A 19,305-nucleotide genomic window follows, 5' to 3' on the forward strand; every position below is an offset into this window, starting at 1 on the left:
ACATGCTCTTCTTGACCAAATGAGTCAGATTCCTCTGAGCTCTTTTTCAACTAGGCCCTGATCTTGAATTTATCTTCAAAAGCTCAGTTTTTCTAAGAAGCCTTCCAAGTCAGTCTAGTCCATCCTCAATATCTGACGTAATTCATCAACCCCCATGGCCCCCCAGGGGATGTCAGGTCACCCTGGCCTGTCTTCAGCAAGAATTATGTCAAGCTGATTTAGCCAGCATGTCCCCTGACCCCCAATGTTTCCTATTAGCAATTTTTTACCAATTGACATACCCCCCCACAAAAACACACACATTGGGCTCCTTGGCTATAAATTCCCATTTTCCCTTGCGGTTGGAGTGGAGTCTGATCTCTCTCCCCGCTGCAAAACCCCATTGTCGTACCCCCCAAACCTACCATCACAGTCCCAAATACAGCCTGCCTTGCCGGGTGAACAAGCATCATTAACAACTTTTTTCTTTAAATCTTTCTAAAGAGATATTGTAGTAATAAGTGTAGTGGACTGTCTCTTTGGCGGGCTTAATAAAGAGGAAGGCTCTGTAAGCAAACGGGTGTGCGTGTGTGTCGTTATGTCAGACAATGCAGAAAACCCCGCAGTGGGGAAACAGTCCTATAGAAACTTGAAAATGACCAAGACAATGTAGAGTGTCTATGTGGGTCCCCCAAGAGAGACACTGGTGGCCTTTCTGGATATGCAATACCCAATACAGAGCCCAAAGTGGACATTTTGTACTTGAAGGGGAGTTTGTTCCTGTTTCTGACAACACCTGTGGGTCCTGCTCAGCCCCCAACTCCTAGAGCTGTGACCTTCCCTGGTGACCTTCCCTGACCTTCTGGGCACTCATGTGCACCCTGCGTGCCACACAGCTCCTTATGTATCATTCACCCCCATCGCCCTACCGAGCACGTTTGATGTATGTGAGCATAACAAGCATTAGCAGGATTGAACAGCACACACTTGCCCTGTTTTTCACATTCCTTTTCTCCCCTCCATAACTGAATTTCCAAGGAAACAAGGAATCAGCACTGCCAAAATTTGCTGAGCATGGACTCTGTGCCAGGCATGGTGCTAAGACATTTGCAGGTAGTAAGTAGCATCTTGAGTTCTCACGACCACTGTATGAGAGAGGTTTCACTACTCTTCTAGGTAAAGAAAGAGGGGCTTGGGGGAATTAGTCACTTGCTCATGGTCACAGAGTTCATTAATTCAGAATTTGAGCAAAAAGCTGTTCAGTTTCCACCCCTGTTCCTAACCATGATGCCCCTGGGACGCCATGGCACAAGTCCTCTGTGTTATCCTGGGTTTATTTCTTTGGTTCTGTTTCTTGCCAGATCGCACTACATGTTAAAACAAAATGACTGACCCCCCCCTACCAAAAAATTACATAGTTTCTTCGTAAGCAATTACTATTTTTAAGGCCACAGTGATGACATGGTTGTTTCTGATTTTTACACTGGAATGGTGGGCAGAGAAAAGATACTACCTGCATTGAATTGCGTGGTTGAATCAAACCTCTTTCATTTTAGCTTCATTTGAAAAAGACAAAAATCAGTTTCTGCCCACCTAAAAAATAAAATGGCACACTCCATGGTGGGGAGGGGGTGGGCGGCGGGGGGGCGGAGATTTCAGGTTTCATGTTAATATTGCGAATAGTGTGCAGAATTCCAAAGGGGAAGAAAGACCAGACTATAGGAAAGAAGGGACAAACGCAAGTCCAATGCTGAGCCTCTTGTAATTGCTGCTTTGGGCTTTCTTTTTTGCTTTCCTTCCTTTGTGAAGAAGAAAAGAAATCATATCTGATTTATAGATTTTTTTTTTTTTTTTTTTTTTTTTTTGGCCCTAGCCTCCTGGATAGTCACTCTTAAAAACTAGAAATCTAGTTAAAGATGGCTTGGAAAGAGCCTCAAAAGCGCTCGTTTTTTCCCCACATCTAATCTCCATCTAAACACCCTGTCACAATTTTGATGCAAATGCCACCAGGGCACCAGCCTCAGGACCCGGCCAGGTGGCAGAAGTTCATTCCTGCCTTTGATATCCTTGAGACGACCTAAGACCTGGAACAAGCATGGTATTGAGGGGCAGAGGCATAGCAAACACGAAGTAGGGGTCCCACCCACGGCCCCCTCTCCTTTTCTGACTTGAACCCGAGGCCTGGGCCACCTTCCCCAGGGCACATATGGAGCTCGGGGCCCCAGTGCATCTCGGTCCCCATCTTGAGGCTCCCCCATGGTGACTCAACAGGCTCTCGCCTTTGCTTTTAGTCTTATTATTAGGGGATTTTATTTTCACGTCTACCTTGCCAGCTGCCGAAAACAAAACACAGCAGCACTTCTCTGACCCTGGAGAAATCCCTTGCTCACAGCCACCATCTGGGAGGGCCATTTCTTTCATCTGACTTGTAAACATTTTCAGAAAGCCTCGGAAGGCAGCCATTTGGCACGGCGCCGCAACTTCTTTGCTGAAAACAGTGAGATTTCAAATTTTAATTGCAACCTCTTGATTAGGCATCAGAAGTCCATGTCTGTGTATCTAAAATACAAATGTCCATTTCAGGTGTTCTTTGGGGGTGGTTCGAGCACCGAAACTGTTATTGCCCATTGGAAAATCCACTTGCTTTATGGGTAGAGAAAATACTTAGATGGTTAGTACTCATTATTTTTAGTTTTAATGCTTACCGTTTTCAGATGTCTAATCTTAGCTCCATAGCAGTCAATAGAAGAAGAAACAAAAAAGGAAAACCAGCAGGGTTTGGGGGGCCGATGGGGATTTCAGTGGGATATCCTCCCCCCATGATCCAGCTAGCAAGCAGCGGGGAGGAGCAGAATTTGAGGTGGACATCTCAAATGGCTGCTGTCCTCGTAAGGCTCTTGAACTCATTCCTTCACCCATGATAAGCTAGAATCCTAAACTCTCAGATTTGAAAGTCAGCAAAGAAAGGGCCCTGCTTTCAAATGGATGACCATTCATGTGGGGAAAATACAAGAATTGGAAGCTGCTCTTTTCAAGAAATATTTGTGAACCACTTAGATGCCAGGCCCTGTGAGGGGCCCTGAGGTCACAATAGAGGGCCATCAAAGGACACCTTAAGCTCTAGTACCTGTCACTGGACCCCTTACTATCTTTCTGATGCTCCCATGGAAGACCTGACAATGTCCTGGGGTTTCCCCTCTCTCCTTGTCCCCAGCCCCCTGCCCATGTGCAATTTTTTTCCAGAAAAGCACAGCTCCCTTAAAGGCCCAAATTTCTCACTTAGGACTGTAGAGTACTAGAAAAAGCAGCAGGTTCAGAGTAAGCCTGAAATTGGTTCCAAAGAAAACTCTGCCTCGTTCTAGCTGCAGCATCGTGAGTTTCTTGACTTCACGAAAGCCTGTTTTCTCATCAGCAAAATGGAGGAAATATCTACTTCACAGAGTCATTGGGAAGATTAACAAGGTAATATTGTAAAGAATACAGCACAAGGACCAGAACGAGTAAATGTTCGATGCATACTAGTTTCATCATTCTGGCCACTTTCCATTTTTCAGTTTATTACAATATCCTCCGAACAGCTCCCTGAGTGAGAACCTGCCTTTCTAATTCACCCAAGCCGCTACACTCATATTTCGGGCCAGCTCTTGTCTTTACCTCTGGGATGATTCCTTGTTACCTACGTGTATGCACAAGAGTTTGTGTTCCTCTAATTTCTGGTAGTCAGTCATCGGTGAGGATTTTTTTAATTGCAAGGGACAGAAATCTGCTTTGCACCAATATAACTTGGAAATGTCTTGGCTCCCACAACTAAGAAGTTAGGTTCTGGCTAACTAATGTGTCATCGCCCAGCTCTGCTATCTTTCTCAATTTTGCTTTCTTTTATGGGTCACCTCCTTCTCTCCTGCTGTAGATGGCTCGTCAAGCTTGGCCAGGCAAGATGGCTTTCAGCTGCCTCCTATTCTCCTCTTTCTGGGGTCCTGACCTCCATAAAAAGAGGACCCATTGGGCGCCTGGTGGCTCAGTGGGTTAAGCCTCTGCCTTCAGCTCAGGTCATGATCCTCAGGGTCCTGGGATTAAGACCTCATCAGGCTCTCTGCTCAGCCTGCCTTTCTCTCCACCTGCCTCTGTGCCTAATTGTGATCTGTCAAATAAATAAAATATTAAAAAAAAAAAAAAAAAAAAAAGATGAGGACCCATTACATGCAGTGCCTACATATCAGCTCCAGGGACCAGACCCTACTCCACCTTCCCCCACTCCCCATTGTCTGAGTCATGTTTTTGCAGCTCTCAGCACTGAGGAAGAGAAGCAGAACACTGTGGTTAGGACTTCTGAGGGAACCACAAGGGAAGAAAGGACAGTTATGAGACTTCAAGGGACAGAGGTCACCAAGACAAGCACAGAAAATGTCCACAGTAGCCAGGAATCCTTGGGACACAGCAACACTAACTTGTTCCTTCCTTAGAGGAAGCCCTAAGAGGAGACACAACAGGCCCCCAGCGAAACCCCTTTCTTGGATGAGAGGGGTGTGTGTTCGGGGCCGGGCTGGAGATCAAAATCAAATCAAAACCAGCCTTCCCAGTATCCCACAGAAACCATGGGCATGCAATAGGGCAAAGGCAGGTCTCTCCTAGCATCTGACCTCAGGAGACCAAGCTTAGAAGAAAGGGGGAAGGAACAGCAGAGCCACCAAGGGCCACGGCACAGTCTGGTCCACTAGTAGGAAGTGCCACGACCCTATTTCCTTTCCCCAGCCTAGTGCTTCGTCTCGCTGGACCAGAAATGAAGCACCCCTGGGACTCAAGAAGAGTGAAAGTGCAGCCCAGGCAGGGGAGCCATGACTTTCCGGGGTTCCCGGGGCGCCGACCAAGCACTTCCGGCCTGGCCGGATGTTACGTTCCTCCACCCACAGGGGTCTCCGGCGCGGTCATGCTGCGGCGGGAGGTTTACCAGGGAAGCGTCTTTGGGGAGAACAAGAGGACAAGACGGTTGTTTAGGCTTTATTAGGTGCCTTTTATCTAGGATCACACGGATGGTTTTGAAACATTTAATTAGGTCCCACAACATGTCTGTAAGAAAGGTATTATTATTCTCCGTCTTTAAATGAGAAAACTGAAACAAAGTTAAAAGTGACTTTCCCAAGGTTGCTCGCAAGTGGAATTTTTAGCAGCGTGACAGTCACGGATTCTGAACACGGCCTCGCATTCCCACCTCTTCCCCTCACCCACAAAGCTGCTTCCTTAATAGCCAGAGGATGAAATCCACATGGTTTAAGCTGATAAGGCTTGGTCAGTGTCATAGAATGCTGAATTCCTAAAGAGGAGAAGTTTTAAATATAAAATATGCTTTTAACTCAACCTCAAGGTCAGAACAAATTGTAGAGGTCACTGAATCCGCTTCCTATTCTAGTTCTGGGGTACGATATTCTCTTTGAATATATCAAGTCACAGGGGGTGTCTCCAGAAAGAACTGGTTCCAACATCAAACAGCTACAGGTGTTGGAACAGCCCTCTTTCCATTAAATTAAAATTCGTTTCCTCATAGTGCTATTTCCTACAACTACTTTAACCCACTGGAATTCATTCATATTTTCTTACCGCCTTCCTTCCCTCTTCCTCCTCCTCCCTCCTTCCCTCCTTTCCTTCCTTCCTTCCTTCCTTCCTTCCTTCCTTCCTTCCTTAACTACATACTCTATGCTACATATTGGCTTGGGCATCTAAGATAAGAAATAAAGAATAAGAAAGGGGCACCTGGGTGGCTCAGTGGGTTAAAGCCTCTGCCTTCGGCTCAGGTCATGATCCCAGGGTCTTGGGATCGAGCCCCACATCAGGCTCTCTGCTCAGCAGGGAGCCTGCTTCCTCCTCTCTCTCTGCCTCTCTGCCTACTGTGATCTCTGTCTATCAAGTAAATAAATAAAATCTTTAAAAAAAAAAAAAGAAGAAAGAAAGTCCCTTGCCTCATGGAAGTTATATTTTAATGGATAAAGACAGAAAAATAGAGAAGAAAACAAATGAACACAAATTTCAACTAATGCTAGTGTCATGGAAGAAATCGAACAAGGTAACAAGATCGTGGGTACTGATGAGGACAGGCTGCTTTCTACAAGGGGATGTAAAAGGCTCCACTGAGCACCCAAAAAGGTGACATTTGAGCTGCAACTTGAATGTTCCTGGAATCACACGGATTTCCAGGCCTCCTTCCACAGCTTCTTCCCTTATTTGAAACCAGACATAATGACACGTACGTGCAGGCACACTTAAATAAATGTGCCCTCACCTCTTGGTTGAATGTCTATATCCTTTAGTTATTTCAAACATTATATATCTATATCTATATATAGATATATCAGTGTTGCTCTGAAAGTAGAGTGTTCAAAACTGGGTAGAGCACTCTGGAGTCAGTCTGACCAACATAGACAAGATGGGTCCGGGAGCTAGCTCCCTTGTTCTGGACCCCCCACTGCTATTAACTGGACTGTTCTGTGTCTAGACTTTGGATGCCAAAGTTGCGGTAGCCTTTGAAAACATGTATTTCATTAGCTTTCCCTTTATTAAGCTCTTAACCAACTATAAAAAATAAGTCTACACATATGCTATTGCTAAACTTCATATTCGCATCCTGTAATTTTGTAATTACGGTTGAGGAAAAGTAGACAACACAAGGACATGGGTCTCACCTTGTTTTTCTTGAAGCCATCTTGACATCTGTTTAATATTTTCTTTTTTTTTTTCATTTTGTGCTGCAGATATTGTCATTTAGGATTTTAACTATCCTTCTGCGTACACTCACAGATTTGATAAGCCTGCTGCCAACATTCCGATTCAAGCCATGATAAAGCATTTCTCAGGCTGAGACAGGGAAGGAATATGGGCATTCAAGCAGCCTGCATTCCATCTAACGCTATGATGAGCCAGTTAAATGCCTGCCACAACCCAAATACTCCATATGCATTCATTCCTAACTCAACAAAGAAACAAGGTTAGCATGACATGATATTCTTCGTAAATCAGTGCTGAATCCTGTTGTTCCCTGCTCCTGATTTTGAGAACTCAAAAACTCTCTTTTTTAAACCATGATCTAAAAATGTGTTCTGGGGCGCCTGGGTGGCTCAGTGGTTAAAGCCTCTGCCTTCAGCTCAGGTCATGATCTTAGGGTCCTGGGATCGAGCCCGGCACCGGGCTCTCTGCTCAGCAGGGAGCCTGCCTCTCTGCCTACTTGTGATCTGTCAAATAAATAAAAATCTTTTAAAAAATAAATAAATAAATAAAAATTAAAAAAATAAAAAATAAAAATGTGTTCTAACTCTTGCCTCATCTGCTTATAGGCTCACCAGTTTAGGGAACATAGTTCCGATTTCTCTCTTTCAAACATTTTGACTTTACAGTCTGGCCCCTGAATCATGCTCCAGGAAGCACCAAAGTTTTCTGACCATGCTGCTACCATTGAATATATATGTTCTCTATGTAGTATGTACGTAGGTACAATATGTATGCATATAAATATATGCATACACACACACACACACACACACACACATATACACACACATAAAGTTTTTAGGTAAAGTTTGTCCTAAAATAAAATCCATTTGGGCCAAAGACTTAAGAACTTACATAATAGGCTCACTTTTACAATCATTAATCTAATGTTGGGTCCTTTCTATGGTAATAGGTCCTATCATTTCCAATAATACTCTCTTCCCTGAAAAAAAAAAATTTAGGTAGAAAACACAAATTGAACACCTCTCTATTTTTTGCTTTTCATGTATTGCTGTGTTTTTTTGCTATTGTTGTTCAGACCTTTTTTTGAGGCTATGGAGACATTTCCAGAAGTTAAAGCAGAAAGTGATGGAGGGAAGTCCATGTAAGAAATAAATTATTTTCGGGGGCACCTGGGTGGCTCAGTGGGTTAAGCCTCTGCCTTCGGCTCAGGTCATGGTCTCAGGGTTCTGGGATCGAGCCTCATATCGGGCTCTTTGCTTGCCAGGGAGCCTGCTTCCTCCTCTTTCTCTACCTGCCTCTCTGTCTACTTGTGATCTCTCTCTGTCAAATAAATAAATAAATTTAAAAAGAAAAAGGAAAAAAAAGAAATAAATTATTTTCACCTATCTCTAAGATATTTTGAAAATTGAATTTCTAAGTTCATGTCTGTGTAATCTAACTGATATGCTCAAAAATGTCTTTATGCCTCAGATGGTGTTCTCTATTACACCCAAGATTTTTGTAATTATTAAGTACTGCTTTTTTTGATCCGAACTATTTCCACGGTAGCCATACTTTTGTTGCTTCTTCTGACTTCCTAGAAATGCACCAAAACGAAAGAAAAAAATCTGTTGGCTGCTTCGTTCTCATTGAATGAGGCTTCAGGCTGAGGTCTGGCTCTTTCAAGCCCTCATTCATGATTAGATCTTTCCCCTAAGCCAGTTTCATGGTTTGCCTTGGGGACGCATGATTCACTTCCTCTCTCAGACCAGAAGATCCAAACTTGGACATACAATGCCCCTGGTGTTTCTTTCTTTTAATCTTCACCGGGAAGTTCTCTGTCTTGTAAAGGGGACATTCTCAAAAGAAGGAGGTCCTAGTTCAGTAATCCTTTTTTCAAGGTTTCTGCTGTCCGGATGATCATTCTGGTTAACTCAATTATGGTTTGAGGCTACAGTGAATTAGATATGTCCCCCCAAAGAAGACCTGAAGGGTGCTTTTAACTCAAGACTTTATAAAGGCTCCACTATCATGTTGATGTTAAGAACTGAGTTCAGACAATGCCATGAAGTACATATTGTGTACAAATGACAGTGCAAACATTTATCTACGGTGTGTATGCAGACAGAGCAAACCACAGAGACAGTTACATGAAACTGCTGGTGATGCTTGGCCAGCTGTGGTTTTAAGAGCACCTGGGGTTCAAGGCTGCTTCTCCTCACCTGTCCTGCTTCTTTTCCATTTGATTCTTTACCAGCACAGATATTTTATCCGCTGAGGCTGTAAACCTTCAAGGATGGTCTTTCTGACATATTCCACCACACCAAGTGATTTCCTGAAGCCACAGACAAATCAGGATACTGTGGGAAGTATGCACCCTCTCTAATAGGAAGGTCTTCACAGAATGTCTTTTATGGTATGGTGGGCAGAGTTCAGACACGTCTCACTTTTCCAGGGAGAGTCTCCCTTATTCTTCACAATCCTTTATCAGAGACGTTTCTTCCTGCCTTCCACTATCAGTTGGGTTACCCATCCCCCTCTCCTATGACAGCTAGGATGTAATTTAATCCTTACTAAATGGGGGTTAATCTTGGAACATCAGGTTCAGAGATTTCCATGGGGATATTTATTTCTTTACTTACTTTACATAGGGCGATACTATTCCCTCTTAAACAAAAAAAAGGTATATTTCACATACAGAATTTAGCTAATAAAAGTCTGATGTATCATGCATATTTTTTAAAGTTTTTATTTATGTATTTATTTTTCAGAGAAAGAGAGAGCATGAGCACAAGCAAGGGGAGTGGCAGGCAGAGGGAGAAGCGGCGTCCCTGCTGAGCAAAGAGTCGGATGTGGGACTGGATCCCAGGACCCTGAGATCCTGACCTGAGCTGAAGGCAGTCTCTTAACAGACTGAGCCACCCAGGCAGCCCAAGACAACTGTTGTTATTCTTCATTTTACCTTTGAGAAAACAGGAGCTGAGATGAGCTCAAATAGGTGAAGGGATAAAATAAATGAAGGCCAAGCTGGGTTTTAAACCCAGTTGTTTCTGATCACAAACATTGGTGACAAGGAGAGAGGTGCCCGAGTCACCAGACGCCCCACCACTCTCATGACTCACTGCTAACACGCTTTGATACAACAGGAAGACTTTTCAAGATATTTTAATGCAAAGAAAAAAAATTAAGGTGCATATTCCTAAATACACTTTGGGTTCTAGGGTTAGCTACAAATACTGCCTTCGCCTGTACCAGGTTGGAATTTGATTTGACCACCCAAATATATCACTTCTTAAAAGGGCAGAGGAAATACTTGGCTCCAGGTCCAAATCACTTAGCAGCAGGTTTTTGGGGAGTCCTCATGATTATCAAACAAGGGGGCTTTCATTTACTACAAGACCATGAGTATGGGTAAAATTGGGGATTCGAGGGTAATTATCCAGAAGAAATAATCAGTAGTATCTGTAGAGAAGTAAAGCACACCAGGGAACAGCAAAAATTCGTTGTAGCAGCAAGGAATAGGATAAAATTATTATTTCACTCAGCCAAAGGAAGAGGACCTCATAGGGTTTTACCCAGTTCATCCAACTGAGGCTATTCTTCTCCTCTTGATCCCTGCAAACGTGCCCCTTTAAACTGATTTAATGTTGACAGCTTGTGGACCGCAGTGGAGACACATCTCAACATGTTTTCTGCAAGAACTCTGCCAAGGGTCAGTTCAGATTCTGGAACATTGACTCAGCATCCCCGGGAGGAAAGCGCAGAAAATGGGAGGGAAAAGGTCCCACCCTTCTGGCCAGACAGGAAGGGATTCAAGGCCATTTTCAACCCAGAGGGTATGCCCAGGCGTCTGCCGCAGCAAACCTGAGAAGCAGGCAGAGGAATGGCAGGTCAACGGAGAGGACGAAGAACAAAGAAAATGCTAACATTTCTCCCCGCTGATCAGCAGAATCAATATGGAAGTAGACACCTGTCGCCGACGGCAAGAGCAGCCTTCTGCCACCCCAGCTTCCTTCACTGTGCTGTGAGGCTCTGCCTCCTTCTACCTGATCGCAGCCGGAAATGTGCCTGAGGACTCAGCTGTATCCCTTCTCACACAGTCCCTGTCGGCTTCCAGCCTTCAGCTTTCAGATCACCCCCCATGCTGGGTGTTCTGGGGCGGGTACCATGGCAAACGCCTTCTCCAGGCTCCTGCACTTAACCAAACCACCTTTACGCTGGAAGCATGTGTCATCAACTGATAATATGCTAAGTGACAACTCATTTTCATTCTGCAGAAGGGAATTGCTTAATATTTCATTCTTATCACCTACTCATTCCGGGGAGCTCTCACAGTACAGCAAGGGCTCCCCCAGAGAATTGCTGGAAAGGTTAATGCCTCGGAGGAGCTTGGAGCCGCCCCTCGTTGATGTCTCAATGCTGCCCCCTGCTGGACGCCGGCGTCCCAGCAGCGCCCGCGAACTGAGCTTCGCGCTTCTGTCGCGCGGGTTCTTTGCCGGCCGCTGTCGGGGGGCCTGTGTCCTTGTACCCAAAGCAGTACAACCTTAATTCACCGTCTTTGAGGGCATCCGGACCTCACTGTGAATGCTCGGTCCAGTTGCTCTGTCCGCGGCGTGGCCGCTTCTCCCTTTTGGTCAGGCCGTGGGTGCACGGAATGAAGAGAAGCCATGGTCCTTTCCTCCCTGAAAGATTGGCAGGTGGAACCAAGATGTGTGCGAAGGGGAGAGGTTTCCTACAAGGGAAGAGGGAGACAACTCTTGGTAGCAGAGAAGCCACGCCTGGGGCACAGGGTTCAGCTACACTCTGCCCCCCAGCTAGGACTCCTGTGGGGTGCTCCCTCCTAGGCCTCTTGTCTTCTCAGGCTGCCTTTGTGGCACCGGCTCCACAAAGCCGCCCCCCTTCCCCTCCCCTTCCTCCGCTCACATCCCTGGTCCCCACACCTGCAGCCCTCCCCTGCCCGAGTCCCGCTGGCACATCCACACCAAATCAGTCAGCTAACATACAGTCCCTAATAGGATGCCTGGCAGAGGGCTGAGCGCACTCAAGAAATTGTAGCTAGAAATTAAGTGAAATCTCATCAGCCACTCCTTGCCTTAGGTGAACACTTTTAGGTGTTCCCCATCCCTCGGAGAAAATTAGTGGATCTCTGCTTATCTCTCAATTTCTTTTTCAAACGTCTTCCCAAACATTATAAACCAGCAGTATGACTGCCTGGGGTTCTCCCATGCCTAAGGGTGACCGATCTCTGCATGGGTAATGCCGGCTCCTTGACTTAACAGACCCTCTCCTGCCTCCTGCTTATTAATCTATTAAGATCCAAGCCCTCCTGAATGCCTCATCTCCTTCAGGAGTTTAAATATCTTCTTAGGTGTCTGTCTGCTCTCTGAGTCTGAGCTTTTTGAATTCCAGGTCTGATTGACCTTTCTAGCCCCTAGAGTTAGCACAGTTCCTGGTTAGCATCACTGGGACTCGCCACATGTTCATTACATGAGTGAATGAGGACGGGAAAGAAAGCACAAACAAGAAGGGGTCCGCGGAGCCCCTGCCTGCCCCTGCCTGCCTCTGCCGTCTCTTGTACCCACCAAGTCTTGTGACTGGATTTGCTCCTGTGGGAGCTGGGAAAGCAAGGCATGGCCACTGGGAGGCTTTGGCTGGTCAAGTTCACCTGGAACATCAGTCTCTTTGTAGGATGATGACAAGGGCAAACCTAGCTACCTTTGAAAAGGGAAGATATTTTTGGAGGAGGAGAGAATAATTCTGGAGACTTGGGGAGTTGGCAGAGGACAGATCTGGCAGGAGCAGGTACCTGAGACCCAGAAGGGCTATATTAGGACATTAGGTACATGGGGACAGGAGACACTACAGGAGCTTAATAGAGGGGATTAGAGGAGAAGGTTGTCGTCCATGCTAAGTCCTTTTCATAGTCCTTCTACACCTCATGGCTACCATGGAATATTATTATTTCCATCGATGGGAAATTGAGGCTCACACAGTTTGGGTTCCATACTTGAGTCACATAGCAATTAAGCGAGAGCCTAAGATTCCATCTCAGGCTCCATTGTGTCCGAGCCCACATTTTCCCGTTATATTCATGTTTGTTCTTCTTAGAGAAGAAAGGCAAAAGACAGAACTCCCATTTCTGAATAAAGCAGTCTAGCCCCTCTTAAAGCTCAGTCTCCTTTCCATCTTAATAGAGAGTGCTGGATTTCTCCATCTCCAAAAGGTGCCCCCAGGGAATACTAAGGTTCCCCTATCATTCAGACCCATTCCCAGCTCCCAGCTACGTACGGACAAGCCCTAAGTAGAATGAGGACTGGTCACTGAGGAATTTCATTTCCCATCGTCTATAGAAGACATCCAACTTCATACGCTCCATTTTACTTGGAGATGTGTGGTGCTGCCTCATACGTATTTATTTATTTGTTTGTTAGTTTATTCATTTAAATGAGAGAGCCCACAAGTAAGGGGAAGGACAGAAGGATAAGTGAACCGATGCTGAACAGGGAGCCCAGCACAGGGCTCAATCCCAGGACCCTGTGACCCATGATCTGAGTCAAAGTCAGACACTCAAGTGGCTGAGCTACCCAGGGCACTGTGATGCTGCCTCTCATTTATCACACTTTGTCCCGATGTGTTGCTCTTCATTAGGCAGGATTAAATAGCGGCGACCAAGAGGATCTAATCGACTATCACAACCTCCAGAAAAGAAATCAGAACACACAAATTCCTGTACTTTGGTCCAGAAAAAACCCGACCTGTGTCTCAAACTTACCTCACAAAATCCTGGTGTTGCGGTGAGCCTGTGAACCAGGTGTTTGAGCGAGGATTTGGAATGGGCCATTTCAGTGGGGAAGTGACAGCTCAAGTATCCCTTGACGCCAAGATCCACACAATTCCCCATGCACCCTATATGGCCCTCCAGCGATGTTATCCTTGACAATAGTTAGACACAGTCCAGGAGCAGAGGTCCTCAAACCTGGGTATTTATCACAATCCCTGGATGGTTTATTAAGATACAGACTTATGGCCCCATGATCCCCAGTTTTGGCTTGAAGAAATCCAAGAATTGTGATTTCTGATTGCCAAGCAGTGTGGTTGCTGTTGGTCTGGTGTTTGTACTTTGAGAACCACTGCTCTGAAGAGTCCTAGCAGAGCCCAGCGGAGTAGGGCCCAGGTCTGGAGCTCCCTCTGAACCCTGAGGGGCTTCATCTTGTAATTCATGATGGTCAGCACAACATCTCCATCTCTACTAGACTTACTTTTCTTTTCTTTTTTTTTTTTTAAGATTTTTTTTTTTAATTCATTTGACAGACAGAGATCACAAGAGGCAGGCAGAGAGAGAAGGGAAGCAGGCTCCCCGCTGAGCAGGGAGGCCGATGCGGGACTCGATCCCAGGACCCTGGGATCATGACCTGAGCCGAAGGCAGAGGCTTTTTAACTCACCGAGCCACGCAGGTGTCCCTAGACTTACTTTTCATTTGCAGAATGCATTTTTAGTCTCATCCTTTAGCTTCTGCTCATCGATTCTGCACTTGCAGAAGATTCCAGAGGCCTCTAGATGAATGAGGACCCATTTGGTCTAAGTGACAGAAAGCCTGACTTTGATTGACTTAAGAAAAATAAAAATAAATATATTGGTTCAAAAAGCAGGAAGTCCAGAACTGTCTTGATTGGGGCTCAAGTAATGTCACTCCAACCATGTTTTCTTTCTTAATCTCTCCTCTCTTGCCCCTACTCCTCTCTCCCTTATTCCTTCACATATTCTCTATTATCAAAAATCCCTCTTCAGGTGGGTCTAAAGATGCCTACTGAAGCTATAGCTTTGGCAAATTCTTACATTAGAATATTTCCCAGGATTTCCAGCATAAATCTCATTGTTTTTGATTGCTTCTCATTGACACAAATTGAATCAAATTCTCACCCTGTGCCAATTATTGTTTTTACAAACAAGAAAAAGCAATTCACCTTAGGTCCAGACCACATACTCCACTCTTGATCCCTAGATAAATTATAGGGCTTTGGAAGAGGACAGGAGCCTGGACGATGTATCTGTTTGCTGACTGTGTCACTGGATTTGCCTATGTTCATTATGCTAATGATGAGTAATTGTAATATATATCCAGCCGCTGCTAGACATCTCTACCTGAACATCTCATAAACACCTCAAACGCATGGTGTCTAACACTATAGTCTACCAAACTCATTACTTCTACCTTTCTTTCCCCTCCCCACCATGCCCCCCAAACCCAACCACCTCAACTAAAAGCTTCTATATACCTTATCCTTCTTGTTAGCACCGTGAAGCCCCTGGTCACCCAATTTGGAATTCTAGAGCCATCATTTTCTCCTCTTTTCTTTGTCTTCCATAGCTGACCAAGAGACCCTATTATGCCATCTTCTTATGTATCATAGACGTGCCCTTGAACCATCCACATCATCTGTGTCTTAATCCCAACCTTCATCGCTAAGACTCGCCATTCCAATGACCTCTGGAAAATTCCAGTCTTGCCCCTTCCCAATCCACCCAACATATTTTGGCAGAGTAACTTCCTCCTGCTGACGCACAGCTACCATCACGTCATTCCTCAACTTAAAGTCCTTTCGAGGGTTGTTTCATTCACACCATGACATCAACTCTTCTTAGAGTCATTGAAAAGGTCCTCCATGCCCAGGTCCCTGGCTAACTATCTGGGTCCTTCTGTTCCCACCTTACCTTCTCCAGCCAGTCATAAAGAACCACTTGCAACTTCAGGAAACATGTTGTTCTATACGGTCATGCCTTTGTATATGCCTTGTCTTCTTCTGTACTTCTAGGCCCTTCTGTCCACTTGGCCCTCTCCACTTCAACCCCCAGCTCAGCACTCATGTCTCCTGAGATTTTCCTGGCCCCAGCTCCTGTAGCCTCCTGTGCAAGCTGATGATTCCCCTCTTTGTGCCACCTCCATATCTTTTCACATCTGTCTCTTATGGCCACGTATTCAACTCCACTGAAATGACTTGCTTTCTGGTCTACTGTGCCTCCGGGCTAAGGGCTCCAAGAGTAATATTTCTTGGTGTCCCCAGAACAAAGCATAGCATCTGGGCTTGGCTCATGCTCCAGATATTTATAAATACTTAGCCTCTGGGTGCAATAAAAGAACACTAGTTCTTGCTAGACTCCAACGTGGGACAGTAGTTCCTCCAATTCAGAACATCGCTACTTTCCACTAAAAGACAGGTGTCACTCAGCCTTTGCAGAAAGGAAGGCCCATCCTGCAAGAGGCTCTGTCCACAGAGGCTTCATCTCATGCCTGGCTAAGCAACAGCAGCAAGATCATACATCACCCCAGTAGGTGAAACCAAATGCCTTGCGTCACCTTACTCTAATGACACTCTGCGTGTCTTCTAAGTCACCCACTCCGGTATCATTTGACTTGTGGGAGTCAGGCATCATGTTCCAGAGGGGACGCTGGGGGCCCCTCGCCCTTCAACAGCTAACCCAGCCCCACAGGCTGTCCTCAGGGCATCTGAGGCTTCATGCTGGCTGAGCAGCCTCTAGCCCCGGGAATGCCCGGAATTAGTCATGGATGCCCCATTACTCAGTAATCCCAGGGGACAAGTTGTTCCCCCAGTAAAGACTAACAACTGGGCCTGAGCCTTGCGGCAACAGAAGGGCAAGGACTACAGGAGGCTGAGGTCTCTGATGGAAGGAAGGACACAGGCAAGGGTTCTCACTTCTCTTTTGTGAAACCTGGGGCAACCGCTCCTTGGGAGCAGGTATCTGCCAGCGCCAAAAACCCGTCCCCTGTAGCCAGCCTCAGGCCTCCTCCTGTGCCCCAGGCCTGTGCTTCTCCGGCTTCTGGAACTTTCCAGCACACCCACAGCTTTCCAGGCCTGGCTCCGAGGAGAACAGACCTGAGTTTCTAGTGGCAGGCCCCCTCTCCCACAGCCCCCACCTCCAATATCAAGTTCCATCACCACCAGCAGCCCCTCCCAGGCAAGTTTCCACCTCCCCTAAGAAGGACCTGAGGCAGGAACGTGGGACCTTCCTAAACAAAGGACAAAATACATCTCCACATAGCGGAAAATCAAAGAATGACTGTGTCCTAAAAGATGAATGCATTTTGACAGCTGGAGCCTCATTTTCACTCAGTGCAGGTGCTACCAGCATTCCGCGGGTAGTACAACTCTTTTTGGTATGAGTGTGCAGACAGAGATCATCACCTGGCGTTCAGGAGCTCTGCTGGTGATGTGCCAGCCAGAGACACTCACTGTGGCCACCAAATTACCCCTTCTCACACTCAACCGTCCCCTGGAGCTTTAGGGGAAGAGCCCCTCTGTAAGAGACACCTTCAGGAAATCCCCTACCAGTAAAGCTTACACAGTTTCCAAAAACACCAGTCCCTAGTCACTCACATTTTTCCAAGCTGAGGAAAGTGTGACCACCTCAAGAAGACTCTCCTTGGTTGTCTTTTCCATTCATTTCTTTGACTGGGATCTTCATTTAAAAAGAAAAAAAAAAAAATGTCATGGCGCCTGGGTGACTCAGTCAGTTAAGTGTTTGCCTTGGGCTCAGGGTGTGATCCCAGGGTCCTGGGATCGAGTCCCCCACAGGGCTCCCTGCTCAGGGGGAGCCTGTATATCTCTCCCTCTGCCCCTCCCACTCACCCCACTTGTGCTCTCTCTCTCTCTCAGATGAATAAAATAAAATCTTAAAATAATAATAATAATAATAATGCATTGAATGCTGTACCTGAAACTAATGATGTATTATCAGTTGGCTAATTGAACTCAAACAAATAAATAAAGAGAAAAAAGAAAAAAAATACCTGGATTTTAAAAGGTAAAACCCTCTTAAACCTTGTTCTGCAGTAGTAAGAGTTAAGGAAACAATCTGTTCAGGCTCAGAGAAAAGGAAGTTGTTTGTATGAAGTAAAGCCCTCTGCTACCCCGTATTTCTTCTCTGCCCGTGACAGAGACTTGGTGCTCACACTCCACGAAGCCATAACCGAGAATCCCTTTCCCTCATCCCCTTGCTGTCCTCCCCTCCCGGCCAAAGCTCTTTCCTTCTTATTCTTTTCAGAAGTCACAACTGTCATCTATGTAGTCTGACAGGCTCCACCACTCTGTACTCCCAGTCCCTCGACCCCAAGAGGCTGGGACATTTACACATTTCTGGAATCCTCTCTTGAGAGGGCACGAATTGCATGGAGCACTGGGTGTTATGTGCAATGAATCATGGAACACTACATCGAAAACTAATGATGTTTTGTATGGTGATTAACGTAACATAATTAATAGAAAAATACATTTAAAAAAATAAATCATCATGCTACTCTGCTAAAAGAAAAAAGAAAAAGAAAAGGAAAAGGAAAAAGAAGAAGAAAAAGAGAAAAAAGAAAAAGAAACAGAAACCTTTCTTGGTGTTCGCCAATGTTCACCCACATTCCCCAATGCCCTAATGTGTGCTCGTGTCACCTGCTGCCTGGACTTTTGAGGCTGCCCCTGAGCTGGTGGTGTTCTCAGCCATCTCTACCCCATCCTGAATCCTTCTCCCCTTTGCTACCACACAGAACTTCCTCAAAAGCAAACATGCTCAAGTCCCAAATCCCTGTATACCCACTGTTATTATGGGAATATCGAGCCCGGGGCCACAGATGGGAAGAGCCATGCCCCCCACCTCAGAAGACAAGGTTGAGCCATTAGAGGGGCATAGGGTGGTAAGTAGCCATCGTGGGGGGCCCTGGCTCAGGGTTGGGGAGCAGAGGACCCCTGCATCAGCCTATCCCTGAGTGTGCAGGTGGGCACACCCAGAGCTATTATGGAAGTAGAAAAGGACCCAGGACACTCAGGTCTAAAATGGGACCTGTAGTAAATTTCCTTCAAACTGTACGAACAGTAAAATTATGATGATTTGATGTAACTGGAATTTTAGGAATAGTGTAGGCCTCTTCCCTGGCATTGATTGAGCAGAGTAAGGAAGAGCCCCAGGGTAAGCACTGAGACGCCCACAGCAACTACCTCCCAGTCTTTTGAGAGACTTCTCAGCATTCCCTCCATCACCAGCTGAAGGGCACGGGGGACCCTGCAGCCTGCACATTTTCAGATACTTGACCTGGAGCCTCCTAGTGCTCTTCAAAAAATGTTCTCTACCTCTGTCTTCTGTCACCCAATCAGACAGTTATTTGAATATATGTAACTGCTTTTTAACAAAATTGTATGTACAAATAGAATGAAACAAAGCAAAACAAATGCTAAACTAATTATATTTTAGAAACATATTTCCTCGCCCAAGATGCCAAGTTATAATTCATTCTGTTGGCTTCAAATCTATTTGGCTTGAGAGCTCCTTTGATTGATGACAGATATGTGAACTAATTCATTATATATTCATTCATTCATTCTGTTACTCTTTATTAACTGTCTGTAGAATGCTTGGCATGAATTGGGCCAATCTGATGTACACAAAGGCTCCATATCATTCATAGTATGTTACAGAATATACTGATCTACAGTGGAACTTTCCTGTATATATGAAGAAGTATGTATGTACATATATAGACATATAAGTATGTATATACTTCTTCATATATATGTCTGTATATATACTTCTCCATATACAGACATATATGTGTCTTTTCTTAGATA

The sequence above is a fragment of the Mustela lutreola genome, chromosome 3, assembly GCF_030435805.1.
Source record: "Mustela lutreola isolate mMusLut2 chromosome 3, mMusLut2.pri, whole genome shotgun sequence".
Lineage (NCBI taxonomy): Eukaryota > Metazoa > Chordata > Mammalia > Carnivora > Mustelidae > Mustela > Mustela lutreola.